Here is a 21,899-nt window from a genome sequence, read left to right as displayed (position 1 = left end):
CGCAGGGGACGGGGGCGCGGAGACCCGGGGGGCGCGGGGGGCGCACGGGACGGGGGGGACGCGGAGAATGGGGGCGCGGAGGACGGGAAGCGCGGGGGACCTGGGGGCCGCGGGGGACGGGGGGCGCGGGGGACCTGGGGGGCGCGGGGGACACTGGGGGGCGCGGAGGACCCGGGGGGACGCGGGGCGCGCTGCCGAGGGGGCGGCGGGCTGCGCGGGCGGCGGGGCGGGGACCTGCGGGCGGGGATGGCGGGGATGGGGAGGCCGGCGGGGGGGGGGGGCGGGCAGGTGGCGGATCTTGGAGTCAAAAACCACAAAATGCCTGCTTTTTCCTGGTGAATCCCACACCCAGACTCTAACCCCGAGATCCCCGAAATCGGGAATTCTCGGTGGCCTCCCGGGGGTGGGGAGGGGGCGGTGCGCGCCTGTCCCCGCCTACGAAGCCCGGAGCTGGGTCGGCGAGCGGCGCCCCGGGGCCGCGGCCCCCCGCCCCCCTTCCCCGCCCCCCTTCCCCCGCCCCCTTCCCCGCACCCGGTGGGGCCAGGCCAGCTGTCGCAGCCCCCGCCGCGGGAAGGGCGCAGAGGCCTCCCGCCTTTGTTCATCCCGGGTGGTTCCGTCCAGGAGGAGAAAGTAGGGAACTCCGGGCTGGGGGGCTTGGGGGGGGCAGGATCTCGAAGCCGGAGGAGCTTGCGATCCTCTGGGGTTGGGAGACCTGGGAACGGGGACGGGAGGGAGGCCCTTGGGGCGCCGCGGCCTTCCCTGGGGGTCCCTTTCCTAGGGGCCCAGCTGGGCGACCCGCCCCCTCCCAACCCCAACCAGATGCCTCTGCGCCCAGGGCTTGAGGGGGGGTTCCTAGGGGAGAAAGGGGGCGGAAATCAGACTCTGCGCAGCAACCGCACAACTTCGGGGGACTCTGGGTCTAGAGAGGGCTGCGCTCCCTGCTTTCCACCACTCCTGGTCTCCTGGGTCCCTAACGCTACCCGCCAAGAATTCTGGATTTCGCCCCAAAGAGCAGGCGCACAGCTCTCCAGTGCCCTCTGCTGGCGCAGGTTGGCTCCTTTGGGGACCCTGAGGCCGAGTGACGGGTCCACGTGCACCTGGGGGGCCGATGCTGGGGGGACACCAGCTCCCCCGAGGCCCCACGCACTGACCCGGGGAGCCCGTCCCAGGTTCAGAGACACACGCCCCCCGCGCAGGACACCTGGAAAGTCAGAGCGGGAGCCGCTGGGGCTCAAGGAGGAGAACCAGCCACCCAGGCACCACCGAGCACTGATGTTTCTCCCATGCCTGCTTGGGCTGCACGATTCTAGGCCTTGGAGATACAACAATGGGGGGGGGGGGGATTAAAAAAAAAAAGGAAAAGTTCCTCTTCCGTAGTGTTCCATCCCGGAGGGGAAGAAGAGGCAGGTGTCACGCACAGTCACTGCCGCTTTCCCCACGAATACCTACGAAATGTAAAGTATACCGGGTGGCAGTGAGCGCGGCGAGGGACGCGCAGGGGCAGGGAGACCGCCCTGCTAGAGGGGACCACGGGCGGTGACTCAGGTGAGGCTGAGGAGAGCAGGCCAGGCCATGAGGGGTGAGAGCACGCTCCGCTGAGAGCTACTCAGCCACCGCCCTCCTGCTTCTGCTCAGGTGTGACCGAGATTCTCCGTGCGGGATGGACGGCGTTGTCCTGACTGATGTCCCTGCCACCTGGAAGCCCTAGCAGCAGGACAGCCAGCTGCCCAGCCGCCGGAGCAGTAGCCCCCCCGCCCCCGGCTCCCGGAGCCTCCTTGCGCCTCTGTAACCACACATCCTGGCCCCCTCCATCCTGGCCTGCTCTGTCCTGGCCCTCTCTGTCCCGGCCCCCTCCGACCCGGCCCGGCTCTGGTCTGGCCTGCCCTGGCCCAGCCCCCTCCATCCTGGCCTGCCCCATCCTGGCCTGCCCCGTCCCAGCCCCCTCCATCCCGGCCCCCTCTGTCCCAGCCCCCTCTGTCCCGGCCCCCTCCGTCCTGGCTCCCTCCGTCTGTCCTAGGACACCCTTCCACAGAATCCCCTCCCGTAAGCCACTGGGCGCCCAGATCAGGAGCCGAAGACCCGCCCTAGCCCGGGGCCCTCAACGCCAGCCGGGAAGCAAACCCCCTGAGAAGCTTTTTAAAAGCTCCAGGGCCTTGGCCTCACTCCAGAGGCTGATCGTCCAGGGTGTGTGGGGGAAGCCCCGAGGTGCTTGCCCTGCCACGCGGCAGCACTGCTGTTGGCCAGGCCTGCGCACCTCGGGCTGCACTCTGCTCTCTCTGCTCCGGGCTCCTCTCTGTGGCACAAACGTTGCCAGACACTCCTGGATTCGCTGAGCCTGCTGGAGCCTTCGCACCGGCTCTCGTCCCAGGGTGCAGCATGGGGCTGACCCCCAGGGTCAGGTGGGGGCCCCAGAGGCCGAGTCTGGGTCCTCTCCGCCGGACTAGACACCGTGGCCCAGGACACGGCATCTGCCTCCTACCCCGTCCAACTTGGCGCCCCTCAGGGCAAGGGCTGCGTGCGTCCCTGCGGCGTCCCGAGGGCAAATGGGAGGAACGGGAGCTGCTCTCGCCACCAGAGGGGCAGCAGGACGTGGAGGACAAAGCACGTGGGTTGGGACACCTGCAGGGGGATCATCACGCAGGCGTTGTCCCTCACGTTCCGTGTGACCCGGTGGTGTCTCCCGGACCTGGTTCCTCCCCGACCCAGGTTTCTTCACCTGCAAATGGGGACGAGAGCCCTGTGGGGGGGCGTGAGGGCAACGGGGTTCAGCAGCCATGCAGCTCTCAGCTCCCCGAGCCGGGCCTTGGAAGCTGCCTCCCGCACACGGGTGGGCACTGGGCCGGGCGGCCCAGACAGGGCTGCACCTGCAGACGGAGGGAGGGGTCCCTGGGGACATGCCGCCACCGAGGGAGAGAAGCTGCGGAAGGTTATATATGGAGTCACAGAAATATTAATAACTTTTTGAGCACAAAAGCAAAAAGATCAAGAGGTCGGCGAGTGAGCAGAAGGCGATTTATGGCCCTAGGCGGGTGAAGCCACACGGAGACACAAGTGGGTTCTCGGTCTGGAGGAGGGCGAACAACGGCAGAAGCCTTCTATAGATTGTCCCGTTTCCCCCAAGGGGGCGGGGGATGTGCCCCGCTGCCCGCGGGAGACAGACACGGAGACGCATAGCAAGGCCCAGTCCCGGCCTGCGGCCTGGAAAGTCCTCCCAACGGCGCGGCGCCCCGAGCCCATCCTGCCTGCCCCCGGTCCGTGCCCTCCTTGGCCTCCTCCCGAGCTCCTCGGGCGCCGGGGCTCCTCCCGGGTCCCCCTCGCCCCCAGCGGCTGCGTGGACCTGTCCAGATGGCAGCCTGGGGCTCGCCTGCAACGACACCGCCAACCCAGACCCTGCGAGGGAGCGGCATGGCCGCTGGGGTCCGTGGTGTGCGGGGCAGGTGCCCCCCAAATCTTTCCACTCCTGCCTCAGATCCCAACCCCGACGTGGGGACAGGTCCCTGTAGTAGAGGCAATGTGGGGTCGTGGCCTGAGCCCGCGGGTGGGGGGGTCCTGCTGAGCTCGCCCCTGCACCCAGAGCCGCCCAGAGCCCCTGACTCCACAGGGTGCTCACCTCCCGCCTCTGAAGGTGGGAACGGAGGTGGAGCGGGCAGGGGGTCCCGCGGAGAGGGCCGAGTCCCTCATGTTCCCTTTCCCCTGGTTGGGCTTCCTTGGTCTTCCTCCCAGGCCTCCACACCCCGCGCCATCCAAGGGCTCCTGCCTCGGCCCCAACCCCGTCCCCAGACCTGCCTCCACCGTGGGGCCGCAGCGTGTGCTCCTGTTGGCTCGGCTCCGGCGGGGCCGGTGGGGCCCCAGGGCAGCCACTGTCACTGCGTCACCACCTGGGGTGCCCTGGCCTCTGGACGGGGGACAGGGTTTCAGGGTAGAGGAGAGTCAGGTCCATGCCGGGGGAGCCTGGTCAGGCTGGCTGAGAGCAGGACCCTGGCTGGGGGGAGATGAGCCCACTCACCTGCGTGTCCATCCTGTGCACATGTACGAAGGCAGCATCCGGGATGAGAAACTGAGGCAGGCTCAACCCTCTGCAGCCCGGAGCTGATCACGCAGGGTGGGGAGGCGCAGACGGAGGGAGATGCCCGCAGAGCCCGAGAACGTACGTGCGTGGAGATGCCCGGGTGCCCAGGAGCGGGGGACGGAGAGCCGGCACCCGCAGTCACGTCACCGTGTGGCCCACGCCCCTTTCCTCACCGGGCCTCGGTTTCCTGCCAGGGCTGAGGCCCCAGACCCATGGCCCCTCAGCTTCTGTGGGGCGTCAGGGGCTGTTCCCTGGAGAGGCCGCGGAGGGGTTCCCGGGGCACAGGTGCGCTGGGCAAATGCCTGGTCAGAGGCTGCTCCTACCGCGTCCCAGCTCCCTCCCGCCGGGAATGGGCCCAGCGGGGCCTGCCAGACAGTCTGGCTGCAGCTCTGGTGGCATTTCCTAAAGGGACAGATGGAGGATGTTGGTCTCATGTCCCCCCACTGCCTGCGTTCCAGCCTCCGAGGCACAGCCAGCAGCGAGGCCCTGGCACCCCGTCGGTCCCCTGGCCGGCGCCCCTCCTCCATAAGCCCACCTGCCCCGGCTCGGCCCCAAGTCCTCCCCGAGAGCCCGACCCTGGGCCGTGGAGAGACACCCTAAGGGAACACAGGCCAGAGGGAAAAGAGCCCCCCATCCCCCCTGAAAAAGACCCCACAACAGGAACCGGCTGCTCCCAAGGACGGCCCTTCCTGGGGGGCCCAGGGAGGGGGAGGCAGCCGCCAGGGTGCAGGGGGGGCAGGGGGTGAAGGAGCAGCCCCGAGGCCCACAGCGGCAGCTACACGGGAGCCGTGGGCCCTGGGGACGTGGGGCGCACTCCTGGCGCAGACATGGCTGTGGTTTCGTGGGTGCTCACCGGGTGAAGACGTCGTCGGCCGACAGCTTCTCGCAGGTCCATGTCGTGAGGAAGGCACCAGCCTCCATCCTGTTCAAACCCGGGACCGCTGGCCGGCACCTCCGGGTGGGGGACTGTCCAGCGCCTGGGGGGGTCACCCCACGGAGGCCCCAGGGGCCTGCCCCTGCCCTTCGCGGCCCCCAGCTCTTGCCGGCGCTCCAGCCTCCCTGGTGGCTCTGGGGCCTTTGGGGTGCACTGAGCCTTGCCCTGCTGACTCCGAAGCTGCACACGGGACCGTCCACTGTGGCGATCGTGGTGCCTCCCCTGGAGTCGGCTCCCGGGGCGGAGACACGCAGACCAACGTCCCTTTTCTGGATTGTGCAAAGGTGACAGGGAGCCGCACGGCTGGCGGTTGGGCCGCGGGAGGGAGGCGATGGGCTGTAGGAAACCAGCCCTCCAAGGTGCTGCAGGGAGAACAGAGACGGCCCGGAAGTTCACCTCCCCTCCTCAGCGTGGGTGGTGGGGACACATGCGTTACCCGGAATGTGCAAAAAAAGAAAAAGAAAAAAAGATCCCAGGGAACAGTGAACAAAGCTATAAATACCGCCCAGCGTCGGGCAACATCACCTGAGCACAGTGCGGCGATTTATGGCCAAGTCACAGGGCCCTACAGTGTATTTATAACGGAGAAACTCGGCAGCGCGGCTCATCATCCGCGGGAGGCCACAGGCCAGTTCTTCTGGTGAAACAGCTTGGCTGGGGGGCCCCGGGGGGGCTCAGCGGTGGGGCGTCGGCCTGTGGCCCAGGGCATGACCCCGGGGTCCCGAGATCGAGTCCCGCGTAGGGCTCCCTGCAGGGACCTGCTTCTCCCTCTGCCCGGGTCTCTGCCTCTGTCTCTCTGTGTCTCTCATGAATAAATAAATAAAATATTAAAAAAAAAAAAGAAAAAAATCGAGTTTTGTGGGCCAGGCTCCTGCCCGGAGGAACAGGAGAGCCCTGAAGATCGGCGCGGCCGCCCCGAAGGCCCCAGCGGCTCCAGGTTTCCTGGTGGATGGTGAGCCCTTGAGCCGCGTGTGGGACACATGCCCGGCGAGCCCTCTGTGGCCTCGACGGCCCTCTGGACTCTACGCCCAGCAGCCTCCGGTCTCCAGGTCTTCAGGGTTTCCCCAAACAGGACGGGGTGTCACCGCTGTGCCCTGGCCCTTGCTGCCCCTCACGGGCGGGCGGGCTGAGACCGAGTCACCGTGTCCCGCCACCGGGAGCAGCTGCGGGGCACGCGTGGGCCAGGTCGCGGGGGGGTGGGGGTGAGCCCGAGAGCAAAGCCCACCTGTGGCGGGATCCCCGGCGCGGCCCCAGAGGGTGTCCCAACGCTCCAGCCGGCAGGGCCACGTGCTCAGGGGCTGCTACGGAGAAGCTGGACAGTTGTCGTCTCTTCTAGGGTGGCTCAGGATTGACTAAGAAGGACGCTGAGGTGCTGTGGCCATTCCCTGGCTGTCCCTTGGCCCTGGGGCCACCGGCGGCTGCAGCCCAAGATGCACCACGGGCCCCAGCGGGCCTCCCCCTGCACGGTGGGGGTAGAGGAAGCCGCCTTTGCGCTGCAGCCTCCCCCTTGGACCTTCATACCTCGATCCCGCCACCCCAAGAGCTCCCCTCCTGCCTAAGCCTCGGCCCCACCCTGCCCCAGGTGTACCTTCAAGGAGAGTTAGCACCGGGCAGGGCTTTAACCAAAGGAACACATCCCTTTTTTTTTTTTTTTAATTTGTCTTTGTTCTTTATTTTTTTTTAAAGATTTTATTTATTTATCATGAGAGACACAGAGAGGGAGGCAGGGACACAGGCAGGGGAGAAGCAGGCTCCACACAGGGAGCCCTACGTGGGACTCCATCCCAGGACCCCGGGGTCACGCCCTGGGCCAAAAGCAGATGCTCCACCGCTGACTCCCCCCCAGGTGCCCCCCAAGGAGCACATTTCCGACGGGGTGATTATGGACACTGTACTTGACCTGGAGCCACGCGGGTACGAGATGGGCCTTCCAGGACGAGCCCGTAGACTACCACCTGCCAAGGGGCCACAGCCGGAGGTGGGCTGACCGCCCGCTGACAGGGTCCACCCGCTCACGGCGCTGCACGGCTCTGGGCGGCACCTGCTGGCCTGGCTCCGCATACGAGTCGCGAGGGTGCCACGTTAGGACACACAGCGACGACGTCTGCTGTTCCTTCTCATCATGACTTTTGCGTAAGGCGACGAGCGGCGGGTGTGGCCCTCCCCGATGCTTTGTCGAGGGGGACGTCCTCCCGCCGTAGGGGCGCCCCATCTAGTCCTAGGTGGATCCTTGGGCGCTGTTCGGGGTTAAGAAGTGAATGGCCCCGCAAAGCCCGGATGATCCTGGGCCAGCTGCTGCGTTAAGGGGGCGGCAGATGACCCAACTACCCGGGAGGAGCACATCACGTGGCCACAGCGGGGCAAGCTCCACATGCCTCGGTGGCTCGAATGGGACAGCCGCGGCCACTGCGAGCGCTCGCACCCTGAACCCGGGCCTCGATGGCCCCAGGACGTGCGCGGCCCTGAAACCACTAGGCTATGAAGAAGGGCCCAGCTCTCCTGTCTCCACGTTTGACGAGCATCCTACGATCGGACGCAGGATGACCTCCGCAGCGACTTTAAAGCTCAAAGGCATCCTTAAACACTCTCAACGCCAAAAATGTGCATTTTGACCAACCACAGCAGGGGAAATCTGAACGATCCTCCTCTTTCGATAAAAAAAACTCCTAAACTATTATGAAGAGTCAAAGGGTGTGCAGCCAAAAAAAAGGAGAAAAAATATGACGTAGCGTCTCAGACAGTTACTAAAAGTGACTATGTTATTTTTCTGGGTTTTTAATGAGCTTTTCATTTCCCAGCTTCTAGAAATGCATAATCGATTATGATTCCTTTTCTCATTTTTAAAATGGAATTTCACTTCTGTACCTATTTGTGAGCTTATAGTTTTGTGTGTTCCTTCTCTTTCAGGGGGCCTCTTCCCCACCCCACCAAACAACGCAGGCTTCGTGTCCCACAAAATTGGATCCACTCGGGCCACAGAATTGGTATTTGATTAAGATGATGATGAATAATGATGGTAGTGGTGATGCTGGGGACCACATAGTAGTGGTGGTGCTGGTGGTGGTGCTGGTGGTGGTGATGGCGATGGTGGAGGTGATGCTGCTGCTGGTGGCAGCCCTTGTCCTGGCCCCTGCCCTGAGCCCGCACCGTTCCACGGCTTTGCTGTGATTCGTCTCATCCGCCTCCAGGAACCTCATTTCCTCCGTCTTACGGGGGCGCAGGGAGCGCCCTGGGCCTTGAGGGAGCCTGCCCGGGGCTGCCCAGTGGCGCTGCCAGGCCAGACGCGAGGCAGCGGCCTACTTCCCCTCTCGGTCCTCATCCAAGTCCTGTTGCCCTCACATGCCGGGAAGGGCAGGGTCCCCAGACCCCGAGCAACTTTGATACTCAGGGTCAACGACCCGCTGGGGACCCCTGGCAAAAAGCAGAGGCAGCGCGAGTTCACCACCCCCCCATCCCCAGCACCAGCCACCTGGCCCTTCGCCTGCATGGCAGGGGGTGCCAGGGTTGGCCGCTGTGACGTGGGGGCCCTGGGGCACCAGCCACCCTCTGGACAGGAGCCTTTAGCAGCTCGGCGCCTCCAGGAACAGCTGAGGTGGCGCCGGCCGCCGGTTCATTCCCTGGAAAATAAACTGGAGCCACCAGGGGCTGGGGCCGCGGGGCAGGGCAGGGGGGCACGAGACGGCCCCTGGGGCCTCGAAGAATTTCCAGCCACCCCCCCCCCGGCCCCCTGGGTCCCTGCCCAGGCTCCACCTCCTCCTGGCCTGCACCCCTCAGGTCTGCACCCTCCTGACCTGCATCCCGTCCTGGCCTGCACCCCCCCGACCTGCACCCTTCCCAGCCTGTACCCTTCCTGACCTGTACCCCCTCCAGGCCTGCACCCTTCCTGGCCTGCACCCCCTCTTGGCATTCACCCTCTTCAGGTCTGTGCCCCCACCAGATTTGCACCCCTCCTAACCTGCACCCCTCCTGACCTGTATCCCCTCCAAGCCTGCATCCCTCCTGGCCTGCACCCCCTCTAAGCTTGCACCTTCTCCAGGTCTGTGCCCCTCCTGGCCTGTACCACCTCCAAGCCTGCACCCCTCCTGACCTGTACCCCCTCCAGGCCTGCACCCCTTGCAGGTCTGCACCCCCTCCTGGCCTGCGCCCACTCCTGGGCTCACCCCTTCTCGGCACAGCTAACCTCGCCTCCGGACACAGCTCCGCGGGCTCTGTGGCCACAGCATTTCTCAGACCCCAGAGGCCACAAGTCTGGGAACCGAGGGTCCTGCGGTCACACAGCCTGGCCTCTCTCGTGGCTTCGCGGGGACTTGCTCTGTGCCCCGTGTCCCAAACTCGTCCTGTAAACTCGCTGGTCCCACTGGGTCAGGGGCCCCCAGATGGTGTCGTTTTATCTCAATTCCCCCTGTGAAGGCCCTATTTCCGTGCACAGTCATGTTCCGCGGTCCCAGGGCTGGGACCTCAACATGTGACCCTGGGGGACGTGGTCCAGCCCGTAGCACTTGCCACGTGGGAGCGGTCTGTCCCCGCATCCTGCCCCGAACAGGGCTACCCTAGGCCGGGCACCGAACCTCCCCAAGCGGCTGCACAGACGCATCCTAACTCCTCCCTCGTGAGGTGTCCCCCTCCACCCCCGGACTCGGCGCCTTGTCCCCCTGCCCCCTGCCGCCCCCCGGCCCTGGGGGATGAGGCTGGCTTTGCTACATCTTCCGGCGTCAGCAAGGCCACAGGCAGGCAAGGTTGGCCTTCCTCCTCCCTCCCTGGGTTTTAGCCCTGTGGTCCCCTCTGCCGGGTCCTGGGGGGCAGCCAGCGCAGCTCTCAGGCGGCTCCTCCTTCACTCTCCCCGTGGCCGTGGCGCGGGCCCCATGACCCTGTCCCCAAGAGGGGCCCTTGGCTGCTTCCTCACCCCGGGCAGGGGCGGCAGGAGGGCAGGCAGGGCACCCGCGGCTGGCAGGGGCGGCCGACTCCGCCGGGAGGGGTGTACCTGCGGGGACTGGGAGGGCCCTGTGGCCTAGAAGCTTCGCCCCGAGGCCCCCGCTGCCCCCCCCACTCCCCCCCACCCCCCCACCCCTCCCCACCCCCACCCCCCCCACCCCACCCCCGCCACCGTGAGCCCCTTGGCCAGCGACACCTGCCCCTGGAGCAAGTCCCAGGGAAGGGCTGAGACCAGGGGTCATTTAGGAGCCGCTCCTCCCTGTACGCGTCGCTGACGGCTGCACCGGCTGGGCCGCTCATGGTTTGTAGGCCCAAAGCCAGCACGGGAAGCCGGGCCTGAGGCAGGGGGGCGGTCGGGGGTCAGGCGGCGGTTGGGGGGCAGGCAGCCTGGGAGCCCCGGCCAGGGGTCTGTGCGGACGCGGCGACTGGCTGGGGCCTCCGGGCTCCATTGCTGTGCTGTGGACCGACGGCCTGGGCCCTGGAAGCCAGCGCTGCCCCCACCTCCAGCCCCAGGGTTGGCTTGGGGCTGCAGCTTGCCTGCCCTGGCGCAGCCTCCCTCCCTGCTCCTCCTCCCTCCTCTTCCTCCCTCCTCCCTCCCCTCATGCTCCCTCTGTCCTCCCTCCTCCTCCGCCTGTGCCTCCCCCCAGGACGCTCCCTTCTGGTGAACTCAAACCACTTGCCTCAGGACCTGAATTAGACAGGGAAAACCCTGGGCTCACGGCCTCAAGGGTCAGACTGTAGACAAGAAGTCAGGAGAGGCTCTGCACATTTCAGGCTCCAGGGACGTCCGCCTCCTCCAAGAAGCCCTCGGGAGGGCTCGCTCCGGCCTCTCCCTTCTCGGAACGAGGAACACGCCCACGAGAGGCAGTCCAGTCGTACCCGAGGTCCCGGACACTCAAAGGCTGCCCCATGCGTCCTCGGCAGCAGCGGCCGGACAGCGGCCGCGGGAGGCCCTCATCCATGTCCCACAGACGAGGCCGCGGACACTCACCCGCAGCCCGGACAGGCAGCCTGGCCCTGACCCGCGCCAGCGCCTCTGGCTCCCGCACCCACCGCCTCTCACGGTCCAAGCCGCTGAGCACACGTGTGCACGCACATGTGTGCCGACGGCCGCTTTCCGGCACCTCAGGGGACCCGGGGCTGGGGGGGGGGTGTCCTGCAATGTGCCACCTCCGAGATCCCTGGTTCTGACCTCAAACCCTCCCCTGCGTGAGGCAAGGTGAGCACCTGCTCTCAGCGCCCTCTGTGTAACGTGCCGGCTCTCGAGGAGTGAGGAAGCCAGGGAGGGGATCTGGGGGGCCAGCTGGGGGGCCTGTGGGGCCGGCTGGGGGACCTGGGGGGCCGGCTGGGGGGACCTGGGGGGGGCCAGCTAGGGGACCTGTGGGGCTGGCTGCGGGGACCCATAGGGCCGGCTGGGGGACATGTGGCCGGCTGGGGGGCCTGTGGGGCCGGCTGGGGGACCTGGGGGCCGGCTGGGGGGCCTATGGGGCTGGCTGGGGGGCTTGTGGGGCCGGCTTGGGGGACCTGGGGGGGCCAGCTGCGGGATGTGTGGGACCGACTGGGGGGACCTGTAGGGCAGGCTGTGGGGACCTGGGGGGCCAGCTGGGGGGCCCGTGGGGCCGGCTGGGGGATATGTGGGGCCTGCTGGGGGGCCTGTAGGGCTGGGCAGGGGCAAAGACCCGCCGTTCAGCAGCCCCGGCCAGCGGATTTGGCAGCCAAGTGACGTCCAAGCAGCACTTTCTGCAAAGTGCCCTGCAGGGAAGTGTAATGCGTCTCTAAAATTAATTTTTCAGGATCGGAAGCCCGGGTCTGAAAGGCAGCGCTCCCCTGGTGGCCTCGGGCAGGCCCGGAAAGCCGTAACTCTGGAGAGAGATGCAATAAGCCAGAAACCTCCTCCCAGGTGAGCAAGGAGCTGTGTGTCTCCCGAAGAGAGCGTCCTTGCCGACGTTGGCGTGCAGCCCCCACCCCCCCCCCCCCGCCGTGTAGGTGAGCTGCCCTCCAGGCAAGGGCTGCCCGGGCTGGCAGAGGGGCCGAGGCCCTGCGACCCACATGCACGAGGACTTCTCTTCCCCTCTGCTCAGGCTGCGTCTCTGCTCACACGTGAACGGGGCAGCGGACGGTGGCAACTTGCAGGCTCGCTGCCAACGGGGAACACCAGGGCACGGGGCTCCGGGAACCCCCGTTTCCACCAACGCTGAGAGCACCCAGGGGTGGGGGCACGGGATTCCTTCCTCCATCCCTCCAAGCCTTACTCGGGGGTCCACGGAAAGGGGGGGCGCTGCCCCAGGCATCGGCCAGAGACCCGGGCAGGCTCAACCTCCCTCTACGCAGCGGGCTGGGCCACGTGACCACTCGGTAAGGCCTGTCATGCCGCCGGTGATGGCAAGTCCTAAAGCCGAAGGCGAGCAGGAGGTGCTGGGGGACGGGCTGGCCGTAGAAAGCTCCTCGGGGGAGGGGACAGGAGAGCCCTGAGGGGGTCAGAGGCACAGGGACAGGGGGAGCTTCCTAACCAGGTCCAGCAGGTGCGGAGGCTGGAGGGCGGGAGGGCGTCCGGTGTTTGAGGAGCCGCGAGGACAGTGGAGGAGGCCGAGCTCGGCCCTGGGGATTTTACCTCTGACATGACACGCTGCCAGGGGAGCGTCGGGCCCGGGTGAGAGCGGCACGGCCGGGGTTTGAACAGGAACTGTGGCTGCCGAAGGCAACACGGAGGCCAGAGGGGAGCCGCTCAGCAGTCGGGCCAAGGCTCAGGGGAACCAGAGCGGGAGACCTGCGGGACGGAGGGATCCTGGCCTGGCTTGAGGGTGGGACACCGGGTGACCTGCGGGGTAGGGGTGAGGGGTGGCAGCGGCAGCAGGTGCCCTGAGGGTCACATCCAGCCGGAGCTCGGGCACTGTCGTGGACCGAGACGGGAAGGGGGGTGGACGGAGCGGGCCCGGGAGACAGGGGGGCGGCCAGGGCAGGAGGGGAGCTTGGCTCGGGCCTGACGCTGAACCTGACACCGAGGGCCGAGCCCGCAGGGAGTCGGGTGATGGACTCGGGGATCAAGAGAGTTCCGAGCGGGAGATGTGACTTTGGGGGTCACCATAGAGGTGGCATTCAGGGCCTGGCTGAGGTCACCATGCCGTATGAGGTCGCCCACAAGAGGCCGCACATCCAGGAGGGAGACCAGCCCAAGCAGGAGGGGGAACACAGGGCACCCTCCGGAGTGCGGGACCCGAAGCAGCGTCTGGGGTGTGGGCTCCCCAGGAGCTCGGCGCGTCTGCCCCAGAGCTGCGCTGCGCCGTGCGGCCTGGGGACCTGCAGGACGTGGCTGTGGGCAGGTGGCTGCCGCGCAGGGTTGGCGTCCCGGGCCTAATGGCGGGGCTGCCCTGACTCACCAGTCGGGGTGAGGGCGACACGCAGGTGCCCGCAGCTGTAGCCACGGAGGGGATGCTCAGTGTGCAGATGGGGCTCACTGACCAGGGTCGGCAGCCCGACGAGACCTCGTTCCGGGCACCGAGCCGTCTGAGGGGCGGCACCATCTGACCGCCTCCCTGGGGCCTGGCCACAGCTGCCATGGGGTGCTGGCTCAACGGGCGCCACGCAGCCCCTTCCTTGAGCCTCCATTCGCGGCACACGTGGGGGGACACTGAGGATTAGAGCCCGAGATGCACGGGGGGCGCACCGCAAACACCGCTTTTGATGTGAATGGAGGCTTTGCTCCTCAGAAGAGGACACCCCCCCGCACCCCGATCTCCCTGGCATCTGGACCCGTGAGGGCGGTGCATCTCCCCGCACCTGCCCTGCTCTCCAGGCCTCCCCCGTGCGGTAGTGACCCCGGTCACCCATCAAGTGTCCATCGTCCCCCAGGCTGAAACCATGTCCCGCAGGGCAGGACCCTGACCCCCAGGGCAGGACCACAACCCCCATGGCAACAGCATGAACCCCAGGGCAGGACCACGTCTCCCAGGGCAGGACTGTGACCCCCAGGGCAGGACTGTGACCCCCAAGACAAGACCGTGACCCCCAGGGCAGAACCATGACCCCTAGGGCAGGACCATGACCCCCATAACAGGACCCTGACCCCCCAGGGCAGGACCAGGACCCCCAGGCTGGACAGGGGGTGAAGAGAGCCTTCCTTCACCCGCGCTCGTTGCCGGACGGCACCTGTCCTTCCCCGCCTCTCCCTGTGAAGCTCAGGGCTCTCGCCTCGCAGCTTCCGTGCTGGAGCCCGCAGTCTGCTCCCCCCCCAGGCCCTGGAGCGCGGGCAGGAGCCGCGGGAGATGCCGTGCACCTGCCCAGCACCTGCCCAGCACCTGCCCAGCACTTGCGGGCTGCGGGAGGCCCGCGTCATCGGCTCTAGAAGATGGAAGTCGTGTCTCCTCCAAAGCCAACAGAAAGCGTCGGGCGGGAGCCGGGGGCCTCGGTGGCGCGCAGCTCGGGGCCTCCCCAGAGACGAGCCCGTGCCGCAGGCTCACCGCACCCGATCCCTGGGCTCCATCCTCCGGCTGGTCCAGGCCTGAGCTTCACGGGTCGGGGGACAGCCCAGGCTGCTCGGGGCCGGGGTGATGGCAGTTAGAGCGGACCGCGGAGGCCTGGGCCTCAGGGGACGTCGGGCGCTCCGGGCCGGGCTCTGTGTCCAGGGGCCACGGTGGCTCTGGTTGCGGTGAGGCAGCACCTGAGGCCGGGAGTGGGTGAGCGAGCACCCAGGACACCCGGGGGTGTGCCGAGGACGAGGGAGCTGGCCTGCGTCCCCGCACCCCTGGCTGACGGTGGTGGTGACGCGGGGGGTCAGGGGATGCTGGGGAGGCTGTCACTGGGTGGGGCTGTGGGCATGTGTGTGTGTGTGTGTGTGTGCGCGTGCGCGCGCGCGCGCGAGGGTGTCACCCGGCCCCCAGAGTCCCCTCCTACTATGGCCTACGGTGCTGGAAACTAGTGTCGGCAGCTCGCCGCCCCCTCCCCCCACCGTGAGCCGCGGAGCTGAGAGCCGCCTGTGGACGGTCCAGGTCATCCTCCAAAATGTGCTCTGGCCCGAGGAACCGAGGATGCAGAAGCTCGGGAGCCTGCTCGTGGCTGCTTGGCCGGCGTGCCGGGGCCTGGTTGGGGTCAGCAGCAGGCCTGTCCATGGACCGGGAGCGTGGGTGCCACCCTCCCCTGCCAGCAGCCCTAGGAGCCACGGTGCGCTCGGCACCTGCAGCGTCTCGGCTTCGCCTGCACCCGGGGAAGGACCGTCCCTCCACCAACCTGCAGGCGGCCTCCGTGGGGCTCTTATCCCAGCCGTCCAGCTCACTGGGGACCCGGAAACCCCCAGCTTGGTCACGGGCTCCGTGACCCGCGGGACTCCGAGACACCGGTCACACCGAGCGCCGTGCTTTCCCACACATCACATGGAGCCCCCGGGGCGCGCGGCTGGTCGTTGGCTTCCCAGCATCCAGCGCGCAGCCTGGGGCCCCCGAGGCACCATGTGTGTTCCCCCAGCGAATGCCGCTGGGAAGGAGCCCTGGGCCCTGCAGTCACCTCAAGGACCCACCTCCGGAGGCCCAGGGGGCCAATCCACCCCTGACCTCACATCCTGGGGCAGTGGCCCAGGAAGCTGGCACCCGGGGAGGCCACCGGACGGCTCGCGCGTCCCACGCCCTCCGGACCTCAGCTGTGAATCAGCAGGTGCGGGGATGTCGCTCGGAATCACTCATTTACAGGGACCTCATTGTTTATCCCTCTGATGGTGGAGCCAGGGTCACACTGATAAATAACCCACGTACTGTGCAGGGCGGAGGGGCTCCCAGCAGGTGACTTATGATCTCATACGCCGGGCCGGGAAGTGGGGAGGCCGGCCGGCAGGTGCTCAGGGCGACGCTGGCTGACCCAGGGGGCTGCACCCAGGCCTCATCCTTGGGGTCGGTGAAGAGGGCAGGCACACATGCACATGGAGACGGGCTCGGCTCCGAGCCCTGTATGTGCCTCAGCTGACCCTGGGACCCCTAGGATGTCCCCGTTCTCGCCTGGCTCATGACGCCCTCTGCCCCCCGGGTCAGCGTAGCTGCCAGGTCCAGGACGCGTCTTCACCCCCTTGTGCGTTTGCTCGCGCCCATGGGTGCCTGATGGCCCGCTCTGCCTTCTGACCACTTTGGCTTCAGCTTCCAGGGTGGAGCCTGCGCCCCCAGCAGCCACAGCCACCGCACCCGGCCGTGGGGTGTGGGTCCCTGTTCCTGCTCGGGGGCCTCAGGCCTGCTTCCTGAGGCTCAGGCCCTGGGAAGGGGCCGTCCTCCCCTGGCGGCCACGAGGCCTACCCACAGCGGGCTCCCCGTGCAGCTCCCCGGGCAGACGAGGAGGAGACCCGTCCTCTTCCCCTCTCTGTCCTCGGCCCAGCTGAGCTTCCTGGAGCTGGAACCTCCGCTCAGGCCGATACAGCTCAGACTGATGAAGCTTGGCCCGGGTGGGGCGCGGGGGGGCTCCGCCGCAGGGAGAGGGCACCTGGGGGGAGCGGGAGGCGCAGGGTCACCCCAGCCCCAGGGCTCCAGCCCGGAACACCCTCAGGGCCCCAGGGAGCTCGCAGCGCCCTTGGTTCCCTGGTCCCACAGTCCGTGTCCCGAGGCGCCCTGCTTAGCTGCTGCTACGGACCGAGCCCGGTGCCCCAACCCGCCCAGGGGCCCTGACCCCATGCACCGCCTTCGGAGACGCAGCCTTTGGGAGAGAATCGTGGTTCAATGGGCTCGTGGGGGTAGGTAGGGTCCCGGCCCCACAGGAGGAAGAGGCCGCGGAGCTGCACCCCCAAAACCCCCGCCCCGCGCACGGAGGGCCCGGAGCAGGGGCCTCGCCAGCACCAGGACGCACCCAGGCCCCAGGCTTCCGGCCTCGGGGACCCGGAGCAGCTCCGAGCTGCAGCTGCGGCCGCCCGCATGGATGCTTCCCGCGTGGCCCCGACCGACCCGCAGGGCTCGCCCCGCCCCCAACGGGATGATGGACAGCGCGAGGCCCCGCCCCCACATGGGGAACCACAGAGCGAGGCCCCGCCCCCAACCGGATGATGGACAGTGCGAGGCCCCGCCCTCCACTCGGACACGACTGTCCCCCGCCGCGCGGGATCCGCAGACCCCAGACCTGTCCTGCACCGGGCCCTGTGCCTGGCACCCCCAGGTCCCAGCCTGTGCCCCGCAGCCCCCCCACCAGGTCCCAGCCTGTGCCCCGCAGCCCCCCCAGGTCCCAGCCTGTGCCCCGCAGCCCCCGCCCCCAGGTCCCAGCCTGTGCCCCGCAGCCCCCCCAGATCCCAGCCTGTGCCCGCAGCCCCCCCACCAGGTCCCAGCCTGTGCCCCGCAGCACCCCCACCAGGTCCCAGCCTGTGCCCCGCAGCCCCCCCAGGTCCCAGCCTGTGCCCCGCAGCCCCCGCCCCCAGGTCCCAGCCTGTGCCCCGCAGCCCCCCCACCAGGTCCCAGCCTGTGCCCCGCAGCCCCCCCAGGTCCCAGCCTGTGCCCCGCAGCCCCCGCCCCCAGGTCCCAGCCTGTGCCCCGCAGCCCCCCCAGATCCCAGCCTGTGCCCCGCAGCCCCCCCACCAGGTCCCAGCCTGTGCCCCGCAGCACCCCCAGGTCCCAGCCTGTGCCCTGCAGCCCCCGCCCCCAGGTCCCAGCCTGTGCCCCGCAGCCCCCCCACCAGGTCCCAGCCTGTGCCCCGCAGCCCCCCCAGATCCCAGCCTGTGCCCCGCAGGCCCCGCGGCGCCCTCTGCGGTGCAGCGGTGCCACCTGCCGGCCACAGCCGCCGCCTGCCCGAGCTGGGGCGGTGCCTCCCTGCTGCCGGGTGGGTCCTAACCGTGGGGACGCAGCCTCACCCCGCCCGGGGATCCCGGTTCCCTCCGGGGATCCGCGGCAGGCGGGGTCTGCGTGGGCCCAGCCTCGGGTAGCCGGGCGGCCTTGGGCAAGAGGCTGACCCCAGGGCCCGCTCCCTCTCCTGCTACTGGGGATAATCCGCGTCCTTCGCTCTTGCCGCCCTGAGCACGGTGCTCTGCGCACAGCACCCAGGGGCCATGCACCCGATGGCGGCTGTGGTGGCCGGACCTGGGGCTGGGGATGCTTCACACAGTGACATCCAGCATGTCCCCTCCCCCTCGGCTGGCGGGTGGCGGAGCAGGGTCGAGTGGCCGGGGAAAGACCCGGCCAGGGCCTCCCGCGCCGTGCTCCTCTGCTGCAGGGAAGCCGCACTCAGGCACCTGCTGACCAGCGGTTCCTTCATACACGTGCTGGTGTAGATGCGGGCTGAATTTGCAGCCCGGGCCACCTCGTGTCCCTCCCGCCCATGCAGCTGACACCTGGCCCATGATACGGGCTCCCTGACCTGCCCCGAGGACCACCCTGGGCAGACGCAATGGCTTCTCAGTCACTTCCTGGCTTTGAAAGAATGTCCTTGTCCCGTTGGCCTCAAACTTAAATGTCACAGCAGGTTCCAAGCTCCTCGTGTCCTTGTCCTCGGCAGCACCCTGGCTGCAGCTCAGAAGCGGTGGTGGGGGTCCTTGTCCCTCTGCACCCTCCTCCCGGGGCGGCGCCAGGCCAAGGTTCCCACCTTGCTGTGGTGTCTGGCTCGGGTGGCCCCCACGTCCTCCGCTGAGGCAGCTCGTTCCGGCGCTCGTCACGGCGGGGCCCTCACGTCCAGCCTCCAGCCTGCTGATTCCCGGGGCCCCTGCCGCAGCGGCAGCCTTTTCGGGCGGGACCCCATCACCGGCTCCAGGGGGGGACCTGCCCTCGCAGGGCCTGGGCTCCTAGGAAAGCAGAGAGAAGGTGGTCGCCCCGGGAATGGCAGAGACGCGGCCTGCACACGGCTGCCTCCCCCCGGCCTCCCCACCGCCCCCAGCGCGGCAGCGGGCACCCCTCCCAGGGCGGCGAGGTCAGGCCGTGCACGCAGGCAAGCCTGGGCTCAGCAAGGGGATAAGTGGCCTGTCCTGAAGGGACCCCAAATCTTGTGGGTCACCCCCTTGGGCCCTTCATTTGTCGGCTTGTTTCAGGGGAAAGAAAAGTCTCATGAGAACCTACTCATGTGGGAACCCGAACCTCCTGCTCAGGTGCTGATCTTGGGCTGGGGCAGGGGTGACCGTGGGGCAGGAGTGACCGTGGGGCAGGGGGGCCACGGGGCAAGTTTGCCATCTTCTCCCCGGTTCAACTTACCAAGTCAGGATGTCCCCTTACACCGCTGGGTCTTAACCACCCAGGGTTTTCGGCTCTGGGCTCACGCTCAAGTGTAGACTGTCTACGTCTATGATTTAATTCAGCAAGTGGATTATTCCAAAGTGTTGTTGTACCACTTGCCTTCCTTACGAGGCCAAACACTGCGTCTCGGGCGTGTGTCTTTGTCATCACACACAGACCTACTGTTTTTTAAAAAGCCGCATGTTGTTTCTCCCACACGTTTTCTGCCTCTTGTCTTGTGCGTGACGCGCTTTCAGGAACCCGTCCTCAGAGCTGCCGGGGCGGCAGGTGCGCTGCTGCTGCTGCTGCTGCTGCTGCTTCTGTTTTCGGATTCCTTCCTGGCGCTGGAGTCCCTGAATGGCTGGGGAGCGAGTGTGCCCGTGTCGTCGTCCCCTAGTGGGGCGGACCCCTACCTGGTCCTTCACCCTGGTTCTTCCCTGCAGCCGGCAGTGTCACGTGGACACCCCGTGCGACCTCGGTACCGCCTCGGGGGTCTTACGGGCAGGACGTCGGAGCATCAGGCCCGTCCTCAGAAGCAGACGGGAGGCTGCACGCAAGGGTCTTGGGAAGGACCCTCGAACCCTCTGGACTCGGGTCATTTCCCCTCGGCAGGCAGCCCACTCGGGAGTCCAGGCCCAGGCCGAGGCCTGAGGAATGTGGGCCGAGCACGCGGGTCCGGTGCGGCAGGTGCTCTGCGCTGCGCTTACCCACGTGTGAACCTCGGACGTGCGACGGCAGGCAGCCCCCACCCCGGCCCCACGGTGCTGCGAGACACGGGCTCTGCGTCAACGTCCGGCTGAGCGGGGGCCACACAGCTCCGTGCACCTGCTGCGGGTGGGAGCCCGTGCACAGGCCCCAGGCCCGGGGAGCGGGGAGCATGCGGCCGGGTGCTGCTGCCGGGCCAGGCTCCCAGGCAGCTCCCAAGGAGCAGCAGCTGCTAGAGCCAGGCGGCTGAGGCAACCTCACTGCTGCCTGGGGGAGGAGGGGGGGGCTGACCCCTCTGCGGGGAGGAGGAGGGGGAGCAGCAGGAGGCCCACCGCTGGCGCTGGCTCCGAGCTGGAGGACCTGCTGGGTAAAGATGCTCGGGGCTTGGCCAGCCCTCCCCCCTCCCCCCCTCCGCCTGACACGTGATCCACATTGCACCTGGGGCCCGCAGGAATGTCCAGAGCAGGTGCCACCGAGCCCTTCTCGCGCCCTCCCTGCCAACCCAGGGGCCCGCCCAGCCAGAGCCCATCCTCGCCGGCAGGGGGCACTGGCTCCCCACAGACCGCGCTCTCCCCGGGCTCCCCCTGCAGACCCAGGCTGGACGACTAAGAGCCCACCTGGCCTCGCTCGCAGCTGAGGGGCTGGGTACTGGGGATGAGGGGGGCCGAGGGGCGGGTAATGGGGGTTGGGGGGCTGAGGGGCGGGTACGGGGGATGAGGGAGTCCGAGGGGCGGGTACAGGGGGTAAGGGGCCAAGGGGCGGTAACGGGGGTGGGGTGCGCCCCATGCCAGCACTGAGGGGGACCCCGAGGAAAGGTGAAGACGCGGCCGGCATAGGGAGGGGAGGCCGGAGCGGGTCTGAAGTGCCCTCCCTGCGCGGAGGCCAGCGGGCCGCGTCCTTCTGTCCCGCCTGTGTTGTGTTCCCCGAGCAGGTGAGGACATAGGAGGAGCGACCCGGGGTTCTGAGTCCTACACGACGCTCACGGGCATGTGTGTAGAGCGTGCCTCGCACCCCTCAGCAATTTTCTTTTAAGGATTTTATTTATTTAATCATGAGAGACACAGAGACCCAGCCGGACAGAGCAGCAGGCTCCCTGCAGGGACCCAACGCGGGACTCGATCCCGGGACCCTGGGGCCACGCCCTGGGCCGAGGGCAGCCACACACCCGCTGAGCCCCCAGGGCCCCCATCAGTCCCATTGTCACGGAGCTCACACCCTAGTGAGTGCAGCGTCAGTGCGGGTGGTGGGTCCTGCGATGCTCCCGGGGCTCAGGGGGTCTTGGGGGGGCTGTGAGGAGTGGGCGAGCGCCTGCGTGCAGCTGGCAGCCCGGGCGGGGAGGACACACGTCATTCAACAGTCGGACGTATTCAGACTAGAAAGAAGCAAGATGTCGCAGAGCTGACGCCGCTTCTGCCCCACGCACAGGTGAGCTTGGCCAGGTGAGTCCCCCCGGGCCCCCGGGTCCTCAGTTCTCTTCATCTGGATGAGGAAGGGATCAGAGCTGACCGGCGGCCTTGTCACAGCCATGGCGGGGCGCCCTCGGATGCACCTGCTGATTCAGGGGGCCCATCACGCAGAGGCTTGTGGCCCCGAAGCCCCTGCACATCTCCCTGTCCCGTCCGTGCACAGATGGGCACATGGTGCCTCGTCACGCGGCAGGGTGAACACTGCACACCTGGCGCCTCCCCCCACCGTGTACTTGGGGAGCCCTTGGTTACTCTGCCTGAGGAGCTTCCCACAGGAGAGCACACGGGCACGAGGACTCTGCCGCGAGGCTCCTAGGGGCGAGACGCTGCAGGTAATCTAGGTGCCACCCGTGCCAGGAATGTGCAGACCCGACGGACACGCAGGCTTGAGTCGGGCCGCGTGTCCGCAGTCCGCGGAGAGGGCAACCCGGAGACGTCGCGCAGCACGGGCCCGGCCTCGCAGGCCTGCCCACGAGGCGGCCGGGGCACCCGGCCTGGTAGCCCCAGGAGCGTCAGGAAGGAGAACGTGCTCCCGAGAGCAGAGGTGGGAAGCGACCCGAACGTCCACGCGCACGCGGACAGAACCCCACGCTGTGTCAGCAAAGCCCGGAACGCGGTTCAGCCCAGGGCCCAGGTCTGGCCCT

Source organism: Vulpes lagopus, chromosome 11 (assembly GCF_018345385.1).
Source record: "Vulpes lagopus strain Blue_001 chromosome 11, ASM1834538v1, whole genome shotgun sequence".
NCBI lineage: Eukaryota > Metazoa > Chordata > Mammalia > Carnivora > Canidae > Vulpes > Vulpes lagopus.
Note: the sequence above shows the minus strand (reverse complement) of the source record.